Here is a 21,653-nt window from a genome sequence, read left to right as displayed (position 1 = left end):
TCTGCAATTAATAGAGGTTTTGCTGTTAAGAGTTTAGAACCATTGGCTTAGAACTCTGGATTCTTCTGGCAGAAAAGTTTACTATTTCAGGTTGATTTCAATAGTTAGTGGTCAGCATAGTTCCTAGAACATAGCAAAGTGATTGAAATTGTCAGAACAATCATTGAAGAGATGGGCATATAAATAATAATAGCAAACTTTGTCTTCTAGACTGTGTCATCAATTATTGGAGGATTGGAATCATACCTTGTATCCTATTAGCTCCTCTTCTTTGAATCTCCTTCTGCTATTCGTGTTCTGTTTTAATGCCCTCTTTTCTTTGAAGTAACAATAGTTATGTGGAAAAAGGGGTGAGTTTGCATACTGTCACACTTTAGTATGCAGTAGAAGTGCCTTCTTCATATTTCCATTTTGTCACACAGAATATTAAAAAGACTTTTCTCAAGAGTTGAGATTTAACAAAGTTAATAATTTTTATTGCTTCATCAATCAAGTGAAACTGACATTTTAGAACAACTGAGAGTGCATGGCAGTGAAGAATAAGACTACCAGTATAGTTTGGTATTGCTGCCTTGATTGGTGCTAAGGTGCAAGCAGTCCTACCCATCATTGCTATTGCACTTTCGCTCCAGTTGTCAGCATGGTGAAAAGGGCATACATACTAAGATGTGGATTCCCATGAGTCTGTGGACTACACTTTGAGAATCACTGGAGTAATCTGAACTCATCCCATTTTTTCTTTGAATGTTGCAACCTGAACTTTACCTCATAAGATTACCTAGCCTGTTTAAAAGTTTTTATAAATTCAACAACCTGGTTAGATAAACTATTGAGTGTTTAACTGATCTAATCATTTAAAAATGTTTTAATAATACAGTGCTTAATCTGTACCCTTCATGGTTTTTCATCTGAACACTTTATTGTTTGCTCATATGTACTAATTCTACCCTGATGATTAAAAACAAAAAGTTTTAGGCTGGGTGCAGTAGCTCATGCCTGTAATCCCAGTGTGAGGAGGCCAAGGTGGGAGCATTGCTTGAGACCAGGGGTTCAAGACCAGCCTGGACAACATCTGGTCCCATCTCTACAAAAAACAAAAAAGTCAGGCATGGTAATACGCACCTGTAGTCCCAGCTGGAGGCTGAGGTGGGAGGATCACCCGAGCCTGGGGAGGTCAAGGCTGCAGTAGCTGTGATAATGCCATTGCACTCCAGCTTGGGTGACACCAGATCTTAAGAAAAGAAAAAAAAAGTTTTAAGGCTTGCCTTTCATACTTCTTTACTCTGAACAAATCTTTTTTAAAAAATGTAGCAATTGATCTTTATAAAAAATAATTCCCTTTAGCTTAAGAAAAATTATGTATTGAATATGATTCCAATATAATTAAAAACATTTTTCAAAAGGAGTCATAAAAAGAAATGTCTGCTTTATTAAAGTTGCAGATTAATACAAACACATGATATCAGTAAGAACTCTGCCATTGTCAGGATTGCTATAATTTAGGCCTCTTGTTCCTAAGTCCTCAGGCTACTGCAGTTGCTCTGTGCATCACATTACATAGCTCACCTTCTGTTTCCCGTTGAAGATAAAATGAGGCATAGGATGTGCAATGATCTAATGTTAGGTGCTTCCTTGACCTCATCAATCTTGGTGGATAAATAAGAAAAATACGTTTTAAGCTTTGAAGCATGATTTCAAGCACTTGATAATGTTTCAATAGTAGTCTTGGTAAGTGGGAGAAGCCAGTGATTTTGCCTGCCTTGGATGGATAAATGAAACTGCAGGTTGCCATGAAGACCCGTCTCACTTAGAGTACATGAGATACATATGAATCGTCGCCTTGGTCATGTTCTAGAGGTGAATATTAGCATAGATCTAAAAATAACCTACCCTTTTACCCTGAGAAATGATGCCACAGTCACTTGTAGAGTACAAAAACATATAAAAATCTTGCCACATGTTGGTTACAGGACACCCACTTCTCAGAAGCACCTCATCAGAAAGCACATACGAATCATCAACTGTCAGTGCTTTAATTTTGATGTGAAGCCAATAAAGAGTACAGTAATACTTTTGATTCTGCATATCCAAACAAAGTCACAGCAACAAGCAGATGAACTAAAGATAACTTTAAGAGAGCCTTTATGATACCAGGTCCAAAGCAATGACCTCTCAGCATGCGGACAGCAGAATCACAGTTGATCTTTGGAACATTTAGATCCTGTGAGATGCTTGCAGCAAAAATCTTTGCTTCTGTAGCTTTTTGGAGAAGAGGAAAATAAATTTAGGATTAGTGAAATATTTTCAGCAGGCTCTTGAAAGGAGTTAGAAGTAAGTTGCATTATAGTATTATATGCATTTTGTCATTGTGTAGATCATAGAGTGGTTTCTGTGTGAAATTTGGGGCTTCCTTGGGAGTGAAGAGGGACTGCTTTCTTTTAGTATACTCATTATTTAAGAAAACTCATTAAAATCTGTCATAAAGCAAATTTGAAAATATAAACAAGTTTGTGTTACAGATTAGATTCCTCCTCTTCGTCCTCCTCTTCTTCCTTCTTCCTTCTTCCTCCTCTTCCTCTTCGTCTCTCTCTTTGTCATCTAGGCTGGAGTGCAATGGTGTGATCTCAGCTCACTGCAACCTCCGCTGCTCAGGTTCAAGCAATTGTCCCATTTCAGCCTCCTGAGTTGCTGGCACTACAGGTGCACGCCACCACACCCGGCTAGATTTTGTATTTTCAGTAGAGACAGGGTTTCACCCTGTTGGTCAGCTGGTCTTGAACTCCTGACCTCAGGTGATTGCCTGCCTTGGCCTCCCAAAGTGCTAAGATTACAGGCATGTGCCACTGTGCTTGGCCCCCCTTTTTTTTTTTTTTGGCAACAGGGTCTTGCTCTGTAGCCCAGGCTGGAGTGCAGTGGCTCAATTGTGGCTCACTGTGGCCTTGACCACAGGCTCAAACAAGCCTCCCATCTCAGCCTCCCAAGTAGCTGGGACCACAGGGACACACCACCGTGCCCGGCTCATTTTTTACTATTTTGTAGAGACAGGGTCTTCCTGTGTTGTCCAGGCTGGTCTCGAACTCCTGGGATCAAGCAATACCTTGTGCTCAGCCTCCCAGAGTACTAGGATTACAGGTGTGAGCTACACCTAGCCAGATTAGATTCTTTAAAAGCAAATTCTAGATGAGGCATCAGGTTTCTTTTAATGTATTGAAATTTTGCTGTATTGATTTTTGCTGGAAATAAGTGGCAGTTGGCCAACCCTAATCTGACCCCCCTGGAAACTCCTTCATCATCTGCTACTCTTTGCCTCCCTTAATCTGTGCTTTGTTCTTGCTGTCCCTCTGTTTTTAACTACCTTCCTCTGAATTCTCGAGATTACTCCCTGACTTCCAGATCTTGATGTGACTCAGTGAGACTTTCTCTGGCTGCCTTATTATGACCCCCAGCCGAGTGCTGTGACTCAGGCCTATAATCCTAGCACTTTGGGAGGCAGAGGCAGGCAGATTGCTTGAGCCCAGGAGTTTGAGACCAGCATGGGTAACATGGTAAAACTCAATCTCTACAAAAAATAGAAAAAACTAGCCAGGCGTGGTGGTACACGCATGCACTCCCAGCTTGGGAGGCTGAGATGTGAGGTTCACCTAAGCCTAGGTGGTCGAGGCTGCCATGAACCATGATTGTGCCACGGCTCTCCAGCCTGGGTGACAGAGCGAGACACTGTCTGAATAAAATAAAATAAATTTGTAACCTTCAAATTTTCCTTTCCCTTTCTTTATTTTTCATCTTAACACATCATCTAGCATATCATATATTTTACGTTTATCTTGTTTATCATTCATTTCCATCCATTAGAATGTAATCTCTGAGGGCTCGGGTTTTGCCTGTTTACTTGCTCTTTCATCTCCAGTGCTTATACTCAAATTCAACAACCTTGTTAGATAAACTCCACTGAGTGTTTAACTGACTTAATTATTTTAAAATGTTATAATAGTAGAGGGCTTAATCTGTACCCTTGATTGTTCAAGGAATACAGTATCCAGGTGCTCAAGTATTGGTTGAGTGAATATTTATAAAAATATGAATTATGTGGAGATTTTTATTGTAATTATGTTGTAATGAGATTTGACCCCAAAACTTGCTATTATGAAGTATTTGTACCCTAACTCCTTGCTGTCCTCTTATTTTCAACTTGATCTAGGCCTATAGTAAGCTAATATGTTTTTTGAATGGATTCGTCAATCAGTAAACCTCAATTTTTTTCCTGCAGAAATATATTTTTGTTATATGGTGTAACAGTTATATACATTGAAACAGCCAGTAATTCGTTTTGACCTTTTGCAGATTTTACTTAAGAAGATTTTGAAAAAATTTATTGCTGTTTTAAAAAAAATTCTTCCTATCCTTGTTTAATATTCAGTTCAAAGCTTTTCGGGACGTCTTGTCAGATAATTCTAAGCTGTAATAATTGTTTCCTCTTAGTTTTTACAACATTAATTTATGAACATACTATTATTTGTAAATCCATTGCACCATTTATTCATTTAACAACACTTATTGACCCGTTTACTCTAATTTGCTGGCATATAGTTGCTCATAGTAGCCGCTCATGATCCTTTGAATTTCTGTGGTATCAGTAATAATGTCTCCTTTTTCATCTCTGTTTTCGTTTGAGTCTTCTCTCTTTTTTTCTTAGTTTGGCTAAAGGTTTGTCAATTTTATTTATCTTTTCAAAGAAACTGACATTTGTTTCATTGCTCTTTTGTATTATTTTCATTTCAAGTTCATTTCTTTCTTTTTTCCTTTTTTTAATTTTCAAATTCATTTATTCTCTGATCTCTATTACTTCTTCTAATTTTGGGTTTGGTTTACTCTTGCTTTTCTAGTTATTTAAGATTTGTCATTAGGTTATTTATTTGAAGGTTTTTCTTTTTTGATGTAGGCACTTATAGCTATAAATTTCCCTCTCAGTACTGCTTTTGCTGTATCCCATAGATTTTGGCATGTTGTGTTTTCATTATTATTTGTTTCAATAAAATGTTCAATTTCCTTACTGGCCATTCAGGTGTATATTGTTTAATTTCCATGTGTTTATATAGTTTCCAAAATTCCTCCTGTTATTGATGTGTAATTTTATTCCCTTGTGGTCAGAGAAGATGCCTGATATTATTTCCATGTTTTTTGAATGTTTTAAGGCTTGTTTGTCACCTAACATATGGTCTCTGCTTGAGAACGATCCACGTGCTGAAGATAAAAATATGTATTCTGCAGTTATTGGATGAAATTTTCTGTAAATATCTATTAGGTCCAGGTGTTCTATAGTGCAGATTAAGTCCGATGTTTCTTTTTTTTTTTGAGATGGTGTCTCGCTCTTGTCGCCCAGGCTGGAGTGCAATGGCACGATCTCGGCTCACCACAACGTCTGCCTCCCAGGTTTAAGCACTTCTTTTGCCTCAGCCTTCCGAGTAGCTGGGATTACATGCATGAGCCACCACGCCTGGCTAATTTTTATATTTTTTAATAGAAATGAAGTTTCATCATCTTGGCCAGGCTGGTCTTGAACTCCTGACCTCATGATCCACCCACCCATCCCAAAGTGCTGGGATTACAGGCATGAGCCACCGCACCCGGCCCAAGTCCGATGTTTCTTTGTTGATTTTCTGTCTGGGAGATCTGTCCAATACATGACCCATGTACTCTCTCAAGACCATGTTTAAGTGCTAGATATAGAAAAAGGAATAAGACATCTGTGCCATCAAGGAATTAGAGGACTAGTTGGGAAGGCAAATATGTAAATGAGTAAATACACCGAATTCTGTGAAGATGATCAATTCCATCTGGAGAGATCAAGGAAAGCTTGACGGAAATGATGACACTTTAGGCTACTTGGGCATATCTGGGCTTTTTTTTTGTTTGTTTTTGAGACAGAGTCTCGCTCTGTCACCCAGGCTGGAGTGCAGTGGCGCGATCTTGGCTCACTGTAACCTCCACCTTCCGGGCTCAAGTGATTCTCCTGTCTCAGCCTCCTGAGTAGCTGGGACCACAGGCGCCTGCCACCACACCTGGCTAATTTGTGTATTTTTAGTGGAGACAGGGTTTCACTGTATTAGCCAGGCTGGTTGCAAACTCCTGACCTTGTGATCCACCTGCCTCAGCCTCCCAAAGTGCTAGGATTACGGGTATGAGCCACCTCGCCCAGCCTATTTGGGCTTTTAGAAAGATTATTTTGTTGTCTGTGTAGCAGATGGGTTGGACAAGGGCCAGAATGGATACAGGGTTATCATTGGGGGAAACTATTGAAGAAAACAAAGCCAGGGAAGATAATATAAATTAGAGTAGCAACATGTAGAGTGGATAGGAAGGGGTGGATTCAAGAGATAATTACTTATTTATGAGACAGAGTCTTGCTCTGTTACCCAGGCTGGAGTGCAGTGGTGTGATCATGGCTCATTGGAGCCTCAACCTTCTGGCCCAAACAATCTTCCTACCTCAGCCTCCTGAGTAGCTGGGACCACAGGCATGTGCCACCATGCCTGGCTAATTTTTTTGTTTTTTGTAGAGACGGGGTCTCCCTTTTTGCCCAGGCTGGTCTTGAACTCCTGAGCTCAAGCACTCCTCCCTCTGTGGCCTCCCAAAGTGCTGCAATTACAGATGTGAGCCACTGTGCCTGGCCACGAGAGAGATTTAGGGTTTGAATTGTTAGGATTGATTGGTGGGTAGAGTGGTTCTTAAATGTCTGGGTTTGGATGATGGAGTGTATCATTCAGGCTTAGATGAGGAGATGGAGTGCAGAAGATATGCTAGGTGTTAGGGAGTAGTTAAAGCCACAAGGTTGAATGAGATCATCCAGTGAAACCATGTAGAGTGAAGAGAGAAGAGGTCATGAGAGAGAACATGAGACTGGATAAAAGTCACATTTAAGGCTGGGCATGGTGACACATGCATGTAATCCCAGCACTTTGGGAGGCTGAGGTGGGCAGATTGCATGAGGTCAGGAGTTTGAGACCAGCATGGCTAACATGGTGAAACCTGTCTCTACTAAAAATACAAAAATTAGCTGGGCGTGGTGGTGCACGCCTATAGTCCCAGCTACTTGGGAGGCTGAGGGAGGAGAATCTTTTGAACCCAGGAGGTGGAGGTTGCAGTGAGCTGAGATTGTGCCACTGCACTCCAACTTACGCAACAAAGCAAGACTGTGTCTCAAAAAAAAAAAAAAGGTCACATTTAAGTGACACGGTGGAATAAAGTCCACAAAAGGAGACAGAAAGAAAAGTACAGGAAAATCAATAGAAACTATCACGTTTTTATAGGAGCAGAGGAGGAGAGTTTTAAAAAGGAATGTTCCTGTGGATAGGCTAAATAAGAAGGATTTAAAGTGTCTATTAGGGAGCACAACTGGCTTGAGCGATTGGAAACAAGATGCAGGACCGCAATGCAGACACTGAATGGAATGACATCTTACACAAAAAGGGCATCTTACCCCCCAAAGAAAGTCTGAAAGAATTGGAAGAGGAGGCAGAAGAGTAGCAGCGCATTGTCCAGCAGTCAGTGATGACAACATAGGAAGGTATGACTTTGGAAGAGCTGGAGGATCATGAAGACGAGTTTTATGCAGAGGATGTGCGTGCTATTGAAATGTATAGACGGCAGAGACTGGCTGAGTGGAACGCAACTAAACTGAATAATAAATTTGGAGAAGTTTTGGAGATCTCAGGGAAGGATTCTGTTCAAGAAGTTATCAAAGCCGGTGAGGGCTTGTGGGTCATCTTGCACCTTTACAAGGAATTCCCCTCTGTGCCCTGATAAATCAGCACCTCAGTGGAATTGCCAGGAAGTTTCCTGATGTCAAATTTATCAAAGCCATTTCAACAACCTGCATACCCAGTTATCCTGATAGAAATCTGCCCATGATATTTGTTTACCTGGTTGGAGATATCAAGGCTCAGTTTATTGGTCCTCTGGTGTTTGGCAGCATGAACCTGAAACTGTTCAGTGAAAACTCTTCTAGTGAAAACTGTCTGAATCTGGAGCAATTAAGACGGACCTGGAAGCCAATCAAAGATGTATTGCTGTCCTCAGTGCAATGCTCTGTCCCCGTGAAGAGGGACAGTGATTCTGAGGGTCACTGGGGCTGCAGCTGCTATCACATGTCAAACTTTCTTGTGACAAATTGTCTGTATTTTTTAAACAAGGAAAAAGTAAGAATGAATTCTTCTGGTTTTTAGTTTTGTACAAATTATGTTTCAAATCTTTACATTTTGGAAATAATCATTGCTGGAAATTCTGTTAAATATTTTGGAACTCTTTTTTTAAATTATAGTATTTCCTCTAAAAAAAATTGAAATCAGCTATTGGTGTGGCACATTTCTGTTTTCCTCATTTATATTTTAAGTAAGCCATAAAACCTAGTCACTATTTTTTGACATATAACTATAAAAAAAATTTAGTTTTAAATAAATGTGAATAAATAATAATTAAAAAAAGGTGTCTATTAGGATTGGCAACTAGAAAGTCATTGATGACCTTAGGTAGAGCAGTTTTAGTAGATTGAAAGTAAGAAGATGGGTCAGTAATGTTTTTCTTTTAAAAGAATGTGGCTGTGAAAGGAAGGTGAAAGGCCAGTAATTAGAGGGAAATGTAGGGTTGAAGGAGAGGTTTTAATGTTCATTATCAAAAGATGTTGAGGATGTTTACAGACCATAAAAGGGAAAGGTTGAAAAGACAGAGGACACAGGCACTTAGAGTATATTGTAAAGTAGGTTGTTTCAAAATTAATTAAGGTATATGTTGGGAAGTAAATTAATCACTTAAGGAGAGTATGAATGTTTGGGATATATGTTTGTTGTAACTTATTAGAACAGCAACCACCAACAAATAGAATACTCAAACTCAATTTTAGAAGTCATAGGAAACTAAGAGATTTTCTAGACCAGTTTCTTTATTGAACATGTGAGGAAATTGAGAACTGTGTTTGTACTTTTGCCTTTTAAGTTATTAATTTTATTCAGAATTATTTATGTATTTATTTGTTTGTTTTTGAGCTGGAATCTCACTCTGTCCAGCACAGGTTGGAGTGCAGTGTTGTGATCTCAGCTCATTGCAACCTCCTCCTCCTGAGTTCAAGTAATTCTCCTGTCTCAGCCTCCCGAGTAGCTGGGATTACAGGCACGTGCCACCACACCCGGCTAATTTTTTTTCGTATTTTAGTAGAGACGGGATTTCACCATGGTGCCCAGGCTGGTCTCAAACTCCTGAGCTTATGCAGTGCACCAGCTTCGGCCTCTCGAAGTACTAGGATTATAGGCGTGAGCCACTGGTCCAGCCTCGGCTGTGTCTTTAATGTATAAGTTTGTCAGAGCTTTTCTTTTCTTTTTTTGAGATGGAGTCTCGCTGTGTCGCCCAGGGTGGAGTGCAGTGGCACGATCTCGGCTCACTGCAAGCTTTGCCTCCCAGGTTCACGCCATTCTTCTGCCTCAGCCTCCCAAGTAGCTGGGACTACAGGCGCCCGCCACCACACCTGGCTAATTTTTGTTTTTGTATTTTTAGTAGAGACGGGGTTTCACTGTGTTAGCCAGGATGGTCTCAATCTCCTGACCTCGTGATCCACCCACCTTGGCCTCCCAAAGTGTTGGGATTATAGGTGTGAGCCATCACACCCGGCCGAGCTTTTCTTTTTATAAAAATGATTTTTAAAAGACACAGTAAGGTAGAGTAGGGCTGCAGAGAGGACATCATGGAGTCATGTCGTACATTCACACAACGGACAGGTGATTTGATATAGTTCACCTTTTTAGCTGGCAGCTTTAAACTAGGTCATTTCATGGTTCTATTTGTCCTTTTGGCATTTCTTTAATGACAAGTGTGGATGCCTCCCTGGCATGGTGTTCTTACTACAGTTTGCTTAGGATGGTGTTGGAGAAAGTGTTACTTTTGCCCAAATATTATTTGTAGTATTTTTAGAATAACCAGGTCAGCATGATATTTTTTTGTGACCTACTACTTAAAAAGCTTTCAGGAAAATTATTATTTATTTATTTATTTTTGAGATGGAGTTTCACACTTGTTGCTGGAGTGCAGTGGCGTGCTTGGCTCACTACAACCTCTGCCCCCCGGGTTCAAGTGATTCTTCTGTCTCAGCCTCCCAAGTAGCTGGGAGTACAGGCACTTGCCACCAAGTCCAGCTAATTTTTTTTTTTTTTTTTTTTTTTTTTTTTAGTAGAGATGGGATTTCCTCATGTTGGCCAGGCTGGTCTTGAACTCCTGACCTCAGGTGATCCATCCACCTTGGCCTCCCAAAGTTCAAGGATTACAGGCGTGAGCCACTGCGTCCGGCCGGGAAAATAATTTTGAAGTCAGCCTTTTCCATTTTTGGATGGCTGGAGGCGGAGTCAGGGGGGTCGGGGCAGGGGTGAGTCCTGAATCGGATACTTAATGTAACAGCAAAGAAACAAATTCTTCCTTGACTATCCAGGACGATTATTCCAGATTACCATCCTTTAGATTTAAATAGCTACTAATGTTCAGTGTAAAAGAATTAGAAACTGAGTGTGGTGACCTATAATCCCAGCTACTTGGGAGGTTGAGGAGGAGGGATCACCTGAGGCCAGGAGTTAGAGACCAGCCTGGACAACATAGCAAGACCCCATCTCAAAAACAAAACAAAGTCTGGGCATTGTGGCTCATGCCTGTAATCCTAGCACTTTGGGAGGACAAGGGGAAGGATTGCTTGAGCTCAGGAGTTCAAGACCAGCCTGGGCAGCATACTGAGACCTTATCTCTAAGCTAAACAAAACAAAAAAAGAATTCATAAAATGTTTTGCAAATCTCATGACCTACAACATTTTTTGTTTATTTGCTTGGAAGTAGATCCTTTGGGTCTGCCTCCGCATTGCAGTACTATCTCCCCACTTGCCAGCACTCATGCCAGGTTTTTGCGTTTCTTAAGAGGTGTTCAACAATTTAATACCTGCTAGTTCAGCTTTTTCATTTAAGAGGGAGTAATAATTACACCTTACAGAATGCTTTCTCTTTGATTTTCATAACAAATAAAGGGTTGGAACAGATATTTTTATTATCCTTATTTAAGAGGAGAAAAAAACAGGTAGAAAGAAGCCAAGCAAGTTTTCTGATATCACACTGTGCTGAAAGATTGTCAGTTCCCATGGAAAGACTTATTCTGACAAAATTATCAATGCTTAGTGTATTTTTATGAAATTAAAAATGAAATTATAAGCCTGGGAAATGTTATTGAGAGATGTCTAAAATTCTATTGCTTAACTCCTTTAGGTAGTTGTAGAGTATTGGTCCCTAATTAATAAATCAAATAAGTAAGATATACTGTTTATTGAGTTGGAAGTTTAAATATAGAGTATTGCTAAGCACTTTTAAATCCTTTGTTAAAATTGGCTAGCTGCAGAAAAGGCTTTTGATGGCTGGGTGCGGTGGCTCATGCCTGTAATCCCAGCACTTTTTGGAGGCTGAGACGGGCAGATCACAAGGTCAAGAGATCAAGACCATCTTGGCCAACACGGTGAAACCCCATCTCTACTAAAAATACAAAAATTAGCTGAGCGTGGTGGCATGCTCCTGTAGGCCCAGCTATTCGGGAGGCTGAGACAGCAGAATTGCTTGAAGCCGGAAGGTAGAGGTTGCAGTGAGCCGAGATTGCACCACTGCACTCCAGCCTGGGGACAGAGCAAGACTCTGTCTCAAAAAAAAAAAAGACTGATAAAATTCAGTATCCTGGCTGGGTGCAGTAGCTCACGCCAATAATCCCAGCACTTTGGGAGGCCGAGAGGGGTGGATCAGTTGAGGTCAGGAGTTCAAGACCAGCCTGGCCAACATGGTGAAACCCCATCTCTATTAAAAATATGATATTAGCAGGACTTGGTTACAGGCACCTGTAATCCCAGTTACTCGGGAGGCTGAGGCAGGAGAATTGCTTGAACCTGGGAGGCGGAGGTTGCAGTGAGCCAAGATCATACCACTGCACTCCAGTCTGGGTGACAGAGTGAGACTCTGTCTCAAACAAATAAACAAAACAAAACAAAAAAACCCGCAAAAAACCCAAAAAACCTCTCAGTAAACTAGGTATTGAAGGAACATACCTTAAAATAATAAAAGCCATCTATGACCAACCCACAACCAACCTCATACCAAATGGGCAGAAGCTGGAAGCATTCCCTTGAAAACTGGCACAAGACAAGGATGCCCTTTTTCACTATTCCTATTCAGCATAGTATTGGAAGTCCTGGCCAGGGCAGTCAGGGAAGAGAAAGAAATAAAGGGCAATCAGATAGGAAGAAAAGAAGTAAAACTGTCCATGTTGGCAGTTGAGATGATTCTATATCTAGAAAACCTCATAGTCTTGGCCCAAAAGCTCCTTCAGCTGATAACTTCAGCAAAGTTTCAGGATACAGAATCAACACAGAAATCCCTAGCATTCCTAGACACCGACAACAGCCAAGCTGAGAGCCAAATTAGAAACACAATCCCATTCACAATTGCCACAAAAAGAATAAAATATGAATACCTAGGAATACAGTTAACCGGGGAGGTGAAAGATCTCTACAATGATAATTAAAAATATTGCTCAAAGAAATCAGAGATGACACAAACAAATGGAAAAACATTCCATGATTATGGATAGGAAGAATCAATATCATTAAAATGGCCATACTGCCCAAAGCAATTTACAGATTCAATGATATTCCTATCAAACTATCAATGGCATACTACACAGAACTAGAAAAAAAGTATTTTAAAATTCATATGGAACCAAAAATACAAAAAGCCAAGGGCATCCTAAGGAAAAATAACAAAGCTGGAGGCATCATGTTACCCACTCAAACTATACTACAGTAACCAAAACAGCATGGTACTAGCACAAAACAGACATGTAAACCAATGGAACAGAATAGAGAGCCCAGAAATAAGGCCCATACCTACAACCATCTGATCTTCAACAAAACTGTCAAAAACTAGCAATGGGGAAAGGACTCCCTATTCAATAAATTGTGCTGGGGTAACTGACTAGCCATATGCAGAAGATGGAAGCTGAACCCCTTCTTTATATCATGCACAAAAATCAACTCAAGATGGTTTAAAGACTTAAATGTAAAACTCAAAAGTATAAAAACCCTGGAAGACAGCCTAGGCAATACATTTTGGACATAGGAACTGGCAAAGATTTCATGATGAAGGCACCAAAAGCAGTTGCAACAAAAGCAAAAATTGAAAAATGGCATGTAATTAAACTTAAGAGTTTCTGCACAGCAAACTACCAACAAAGTAAACAGACAGCCTACAGAATGGGAGAAATTTTTCGCAAACTATGCATCTGACAAAGGTCTGATATCTAGCATCTAAAAGGAGCTTAAACAAATTTACGAGAGAAAAACAACTCCATTAAAAAGTGGGCAAAGGACATGAACACTTTTCAAAAGAAGACATGCATGCAACCAACAAGCATATGAAGGAAAGCTCACCATCACTGATCATTAGAGAAATGTAAACCAAAACCACAATGAGATACTGTCTCACACCAGTCAGAATGGCTATTGTTAAAAAGTCAATTAATAACAGATGCTGGCAAGGTTGTGTAGAAAAGGGAATTCTTATACCCTGTTGACGGGAGTGTAAATTAGTTCAACCATTATGGAAAACGATTTCTTTCCACAGCGATTCCCTTGTTTTGTGATTCCTCAAAGAGCTAAAAACAGAACTGTCATTTGACCAAGCAATCCCATTACTGGGTATATACGCAAAGGAATATAAATTGTTCTAGCATAAAGACACATGCACGCGTATGTTCATTGCAGCAGTATTCACAATAGCAAAGACATGGAATCAACCTAAATGCCCATCAATAGATTGGATAAAGGAAATGAGGTACATATACACCATGGAATACTATGGAACCATGAAAAAGAATGAGACTGTGTGCTTTGCAGGAACATGGATGGAGCTGGAGGCCGTTATACTTAGGAAACTAATGCAGGAACAGAAAACCACATACCACATGTTCTTACTTATAAGTGAGAGCTAAATGATGAGAACGCATGGACACAAAGAGGGGAACAACAGACACTGGGTCCTACTGGAGGGTGGAGGTTGGGAGGAGGGAGAAGATCAGAAAAAGTAACTCTTAGGTACTAGGCCTTTACCTAGGTGACAAAATAATTTGTACAATAAACCCCTGTGATATGAGTTTACCTGTATAACCTGCATTTGTACCCCTGAACCTAAAATACAACTTAAAAAAATTTTAAATAAAATTGCCTGGTTTATCCAATAGTTAGAATTGGCATTTAATGAAAATTTTGAATAATATGATTTCATTAAAAATAATAGTTTTGTAATTTTGTACAAAAAATAGTTTTGTAGCCTATAAAATGAATTTATAGGTATGAGAGGACTGGCTGCTAATTTTTCTATCTTATAATTGAAGATGAGTTGCAATGGTTTATATAGTAGACTGATGTACATGGCAGAATATGCATGCTAAGTTCAGGCGGATCAGAATGATAGTATTTCCAGTTTTAATTCTTGTTTTTAAAATAGCTTTATTGAAATACACATATAACATAAAATTCACCTGTTCAAATTATAGAATTCAGTAGTTTTCAGTTGTGAATACTTTCAGTAGTTTTCACAGAGTCATGCAGTAATCACCACTGTCTTATTTAATTTTATTTATTTATTTATTTATTTAATTTATTTATTTTGAGATGGAGTCTTGCTCTGTTGCCCAGGAGTGCAGTGGTGTGATCTTGGCTCACTGCAACCTCTGCCTCCTGGGTTCAAATGATTCTGTTGTCTCAGCCTCCTGAGTAGCTGGGATTACAGACGTGCGCCACCACGGCTGGGTAATTTTTGTATTTTACTAGAGGTGGGGCTTTACCATTTTGGCCAGGCTGGTCTCAAATTCTTGACCTAAAGTGATCTACCTGCCTTGGCCTCCTAAAGTGCTGGGATTACAGGCCTGAGCCTCTGCGCCCTGCCCCATAATTTTAGAACACTAAGTTACCCCAGAAAGAAGGTCTCTAACTATTTACAGTCATTCCCTCTCTCACCTCTTTTTAGCCCCTGACAACCACTAATCGACTTTACATCTTTATGGATTTGCCTATTCTGGACATTTCATATAAATGGTATCTGCATCTGGCTTCTTTCACTTCACATAATATTTTCAAGGTTCATCCATGTTGTAGCATGTATTAGTACTTCATTTATTTTTATTTTTTAGTTTTTAGTTTTTAGTTTTTTGAGACAGTCTTGCCCTGTTGCCCAGGCTGGAGTGCAGTGGCATGATCTTGGCTCACTGTACCCTTCGCCTCCCAGATTCAAGCAATTCTCCTGCCTCAGCCTCCGGAGTCTCTGGGACTACAGGCGCACACCACCACGCCCGGCTAATTTTTGTTATTTTAAGTAGACACGGGGTTTCATCGTGTTGGCCAGATGTTCTTGATCTCCTGACCTCGTGATCCACCCACCTCAGCCTCCCAAAGTCCTGGGATTACAGGCATGAGCCACTGTGCCCGGCCCATTTTTTTTATTTTTATAATATTATATATTGCATTGTGTATACTATAGTTCATTCACTTGTCAGTTAATGGACATTTGGGCTGTTTCTACTTTGGGATTCTATGAATAATGCTGCTGTGAACATTTGTGTACAGATTTTTCTGTGGGCATAATCTCTTGGATATTTACCAAGGAGTAGAATTATTTGGGCCATATGGTAACTCTACGTTTACCTTTTTGAGGAACTGCCAGACTGTTTTATAAAGTGGTTGTATCATTTTACCTTCCTATCAGTAATATATGAGGATTTCAGTTTCTTCAGATCCTTACCAATACCTGCTCTTGTCTGGCATTTTTATTCTGGCTGTCCTAGCTATTGTGAAGTGAGAAACTCGTGTGTTTTTGTTGTTGTTGTTGTTGTTGTTGTTTTTGAGACAGTCTCACTCTGTCACTCAGGCTGGAGTACAGTGGCGTGATCTCGGCTCACTGCAACCTCTGCCAGATTCAAGTGATTCTCCTGCCTCAGCCTCCCGAGTAGGTGGGATTACAGGCACCTACCACCACGCCCGGCTAATTTTGTATTTTTAGTAGAGATGGGGTTTCACTGTATTGGCCAGGGTGGTCTTGAACTGCCTCCTGGGTTGAAGTGATTCTCCTGCCTCAGCCTCCCAAGTAGCTGGGCGTACAGATGTGCTCCACCATGCCCGGCTAATGTTCGTATTTTTAGTGGAGATGGGGTTTTGTCATGTTGGCCAGGCTGGTCTCTAACTCCTGACCTCAAATGATCCACCCACCTCCGCCTCCCAAAGTGCTGGAATTACAGGTGCAAGCCACTGAGCCTTGCCTAATTTTTTGTATTTTTAGTAGAGATGGGGTTTTGCCATGTTGGCCAGGCTGGTCTCAAACTTCTGACCTCAAGTGATTTGTCTCGCTCAGCCTCCCAAAGTGCTGGGATTACAAGTGTGAGCCACCGCACCTGGCCTTAGGTTTTTTTTTTTAAACTTGTGATTTTGGTGTCATACTGCTTAGTGCAAGGCCACAAAGGTTTGCTCCTATGTTTTCTTTGAAGAGTTTTAGCTCTTATATTTGGATCTATTATCCATTTTGAGTTAATTTTTGTATATGGTGTGAGGTAGGTCCAACTTCATTCTTGTGCATGTGAACATCCAACACCATTTGTTGAAAAATGTTCTTTCCTTATGGAATTGTGTTAGTATCCTGGGCTTGGGATACTAAACAGGCAACACCTGGCCTCTTCTGAACCCTGCAGATGTATTTTTCACCCAAGAAAATTTGGATTTCGAGACCCATTCTCTTGGATAACTGTGTTGATGAGAAGTGATCATAGACCTCATTTTATAATGGAAGCCCAGTATAACACCCATGATCATGTTCTGTACATGACTACAAATAGTGCAAATGGTAGCCAGTTCCCATTTTTCTACTTGTCAACTTGGAGCTGCTCTTTTTTCTTTCCAACAAGATTGTGTTTTACATTGATGTCCCTCTGCAGGGCACCTCTGGGTTCCTTCATAATACCTCTGTGTTTCTTCAGAATGGTTTTGACATTTTCTGGAATGTCAACAGTCTGATTGCTGAGAATTGTTTCATTCTTGCAGTAGATGTGGCAAAACTTCAACTGTTGTTGTTGAATTGTGTATTTCTCACTTCAGTTCTGTCAGTTTATGCTTAGTGTACTTTGGGACTCTGTTAGGTGCTCTGGTTTTAATTTTATTGTGCATCAAAATTATGCACAATATGGATTGGATTCTCTGTATGTTAATACTGGTGATAACTAAAAACAATGTTTCTGTCTCATGTGCTGTGACCAATAAGTGGAGCTTGTTTTGATATGGATTAGATGCTTAAAATATTTTCAGTTTCATCAGTAGTAGATTGTCATTTCTGGATTACATAAAGAAGCACTTGTCTCTGAGAAGGCTCTTGACTTCAGAGGGGCTGTGGTTCATTATAAGGGTCTGTATGTATGTGAGTCACAGTGAACTGCAGCACTTTCAACATGGCTGAGATGAAGTACTTAAATAATCACTTTGTCAGTATATTAATTTTTATTGAGATTAAAGGGTAGATGATAGTGTATTATTTCTTGACTGTCCCTAGAAGAATTTGTGTCAGTAACTATTAATAGCATCTACCTTTTATACAACCAAGTCTTAAACTATATCTGGCTTGACAGGAAGAAGCAAATAGGTAAATGTCTATTACAGTTTATGGATAGTCCCTCCCTCCCTCCCTCCCTCCCTCCCTTCCTCCCTTCCTTCCTTCCTTCAGCTGTGGTGCAGTGGCATGATCCCAGCTCACTGCCTGCAGCCTCCATGGCTCAAGTGATCTTCTTGCCTCAGCCCCCTAACCCCTCCAGTGGGTGGGACTATAAATGCACGCCACCATGCCTGGCTAATTTTTGTATTTTTTGTAGAGTCATGGTTTCGCCATGTTGCCCAGGCTGGTTCTGAACTCCTGGACTCAAGCAGTCCACCCGCTTTGGCCTCCCAAAGTGCTGGAATTACAGGCATGAGCTACCATGTCCAGTCAATGAATATTATTTTCTTTTACTCTTCGTAACAGTCTTTTGAGGTGGGAGATGATGGTCTTACTTTACAAACGAGGAAATTGAAACCCAGAGCCCAGAGATTTATTAATTTGGCTAAGGTCACTGATAAGTTCTCTTTTCATTCTCTGTTATTCTTTCAACAAATATACCAGGCTTTGAAGATGGAGCCATTGACCCAGTCAGACACTAGCCCTCATGGAGTGACTTGTCTGGTGGAGTCCTTTTACTGATACTTCTTTGAGCCATATTTCATATAGTAGTGACATATATTTGTAGAATTCTTTATGAAGTATTTCTGCATTGTCATCTAATTTTCTAATCCTTACTGCAGTCCTATGACACAAATGGGTTAGATACTATTGATATTATCCCCATTTGAAAGTAGGGAAACTGATACTTAGGGTTATTAAGGTCATATAGTTAGTAAATGGCTGAACCAGTACACAAACCCAGATCATCTGGCTCCAACAATCCTGCACTTTTTTTCCATTACACCACGTTGTCTCATGATTTCACATGAAACTGTAAGCCTAGATCACCAAGAGTGATATCCTGGAAAGTAACCAGTCTAGCGGCACTTAGCAAAGGAGAGCTCAATCAGGCAGGGTGTGTGGGAAAAGAATAGAATCCAGAGACCCAAAAGCTGTGTCTAGTGTGCTGAAATGGACTTATTGTTAAATAATGGTAGTGAGAAGAAATGCTTTGGAGAGAGACTAAAACATAAAAAATATTAAATGGACATGGTCTTAACAGCACCTAGACAGGTTTAGGACACAGTAATTGCCAGGGACATTTTTTGTTTTTTTTTTTTCTAGAACAAACACCTGAAACACAGTGAATTTAAGAGGAAGATACCCAAACATCAGACTCTGTACAGAGCTACATGCTGCTGCAAATCAGGGTATAATCTTATAGGAGGGGATTGCTTTGTTTTACATTGATTACTTTAGCTACTTTCATGTATGTTCAGAGATGCAATCTATCCTATAAAAACATTTGAGTGCTTGTTCTGTGTAAAAGCACTTTTAGGCATTGTGGGAGTGATACCAAGGTAAGTTTGACACCATCATTGCCCATAAGAAGTGTGTAACCTAATAAGGAGATTTTGCTGCATTCAAATCTGCTTGTTCATCTGGAGTCTTTTATGTACAAGATCGTGTACCAGGTATTTAGGAGACAAGAGTAGATAAGTTAGAAATTGCTCCTAAGCCTTTGGCTTTTACTCTCAGTTGCTTGGAGGGTATTTGCTACCTCCTTCCCTTAATCTAAGTAATTACAAACCTTTTAAAGTAGAGAGCAGGACTTGAAATTCTCTTGGCAAAACAGTAGTCAATACTGCCATCCTTGTGATTTGGCCACAAACAAAACCTGACAGCATAGGTGTCATACTAGAAAATATTAGCATCATATTTAACAGGATTAATGCACAGGATATGTAAAGACTCTGACAAATCATTAAGGAGAAATGCAAATATCATAACAGAAAAAATAGACAAAGAATTTGAACAGGAGGTCATAGAATGGGAAATTCAAAAGGCTAAAAAAGTAAAAATATATGTTCAGTCTTACTTTTTATCAGGAAAATGATGATTCCATAATGAAATATTATTTGTGTCTCTCATTGGCAAAAATAATAGTAATAGCAAATTTAAGTATAAGAAATCTTTGAGTACTTTCTAAACTGTAGGCAAAACAATCCACAGCAATCCTGTGAGATAGATACTATTATTATTACTGTTTTATTGATAAGGGACTTGAGGCACAAGAGTAGAGTAACTTGTCCAAGATCAGACATCTCGTGCTTGTTGAACCGCCATTTGAACTCAGGCAGTCAGTCTCTAGAGCCTGCACTCTTGTTTGTTGTTGCCTAGGCTGGACTCGAACTTCTGGGCTCAAAAAGTCCTCCTGCCTCAGCCTCCTGAGTACCTGGGACTACCTGGTGCAGTTTAGAGCTTGCACTCTTAATCACCAGAGTAGTACCCTTGTCTGGGTTGGCTATTATTGTGCTGTTTATCCCACCTCTAGAACAGTGCCTAACAGAAAGAAAACATTTAAATATCTGTTGAATGAATGGATACAGGTAATTAATTTTTAAAATGAAAGCATATTAGCATGTCATTTTGGAGGGTAATTTGTCAGTATCAAAAAAAAAAAAAAAAAAAGGATACACATGGCCGGGTGCAGTGACTCATGCGTATAATCCCAACACTTTGGGAGGCCGAGACGGGTGGATCACCTGAGGTCAGGAGATTGAGACCAGCCTGGCCAACATGGTGAAACCCCGCCTCTACTAAAAATACAAAAATTAGCTGGGCATGGTGACAGGCACCGGTAATCCCAGCTACTCAGGAGGTTGAAGCAGGAGAATTGCTTGAACTGGAGAGAAGGAGGTTGCAGTGAGCCGAGATCGTGCCAGTATACTCAAGCCTAGGCAACAAGAGCAAAACTCTTGTCTAAAAAAAAACAAAAACAAAAACAAACAAACAAAAAAAACACACTAGTGACTCAGTAATAGTAATTCTGCATCTTAATGTCTTAATGTTTATCTCCAAACACATACACACACATACACGTCCAAGGAGGCATATACAAGGGTGTTAATGGGAGCATTCTTGGTAATCATTGAAAAATAGGGGAAAATGTAAATGCTTATTAGTGCTCTATATAACTGATAAATAACAGGAAAACTATGTATGGTTATATTTTAGAATTCTGTATGTACAATTAAAACAAAGTAGTTGTAATCCCAGCTTCTTGGGAGGCCAAGGCATAAGAATCACTTGAACCTGGGAGGCAGAGATTGCAGTGAGCTGAGATCGTGCCACTGCACTCTAGCCTGGGCAACAGAGCCAGACTCCATCTCAAAAACAAGCAAAATAGTTTATCTGGAAAGATATCTAGGATATATTATTGAATGAGAAAAACAAGTTATAGAGCCTTTCCTACCAAAATAGATTCTAGATGATGAAAGAGTGAAGCAAACAAAAATAACGTGAAAATAGCATAGAAAACATGGGCTAATGTGTTCATAATACTGGCATAACAAAGGCTTTTTCTAAGCATGATACGAAATGCATAAGCCAAAAATGAAGATTGACGAATTTGACTACATAAAATGGAAGACCTTCATATAAAAAAAACCTCAAACATTAAACTAAGATTCTAAACATGATACATATAAGGAATATTTGTAGGCAATTTGCAGAAAAGCCAATAAACATATGAAAGATATAAATAGATGTTTAGCTTTTATTCATAATGAAAAATACAAATGAGAAAATAAAGTTCCATTTACTACCTGTGAGATTGGTAAAAGATTGATTTTATTCAGTAATGATTAGATCAGAAGAAAAAATTTCTTGTATATACCCCTTTGAGGAAATAAAAACAAACAGCATGTTTGGTGGAAAACTTGGCAATATTTATTAAAATTTAAAATGTGCACTACCTTCCTCTCAAACTTTGCTTTTAGAGATTTATTGCATGTTAAAGGGTAAAGATACAGGTACAAGGATATTCATTATATTGTTGATATGCATGAAAACATGGAAGCAATCCA

The 21,653-nt window shown here is 39.6% G+C and overlaps 1 long non-coding RNA gene and 1 pseudogene across 1 annotated transcript in view; both read left to right on the top strand.

The window, feature by feature from the left end:
* LOC144333411 (uncharacterized) overlaps positions 1-19,407 on the top strand; it is a 45,130-nt gene extending 25,723 nt beyond the window's left edge. Inside the window, exon 2 of the long non-coding RNA XR_013402037.1 lies at positions 15,347-19,407. This is a non-coding gene — a long non-coding RNA (uncharacterized LOC144333411). The remainder of the gene's footprint in view (positions 1-15,346) is intronic.
* Positions 7,270-8,290, top strand: LOC106998687 (phosducin-like protein 3 pseudogene; annotated as a pseudogene).
* Positions 19,408-21,653: the final 2,246 nt, after the last annotated feature.

This window comes from Macaca mulatta, chromosome 1 (genome assembly GCF_049350105.2).
Source record: "Macaca mulatta isolate MMU2019108-1 chromosome 1, T2T-MMU8v2.0, whole genome shotgun sequence".
NCBI lineage: Eukaryota > Metazoa > Chordata > Mammalia > Primates > Cercopithecidae > Macaca > Macaca mulatta.
The sequence above is the reverse complement of the archived record's forward strand: the minus strand, read 5'-3'. Positions and strand labels throughout refer to the sequence as shown.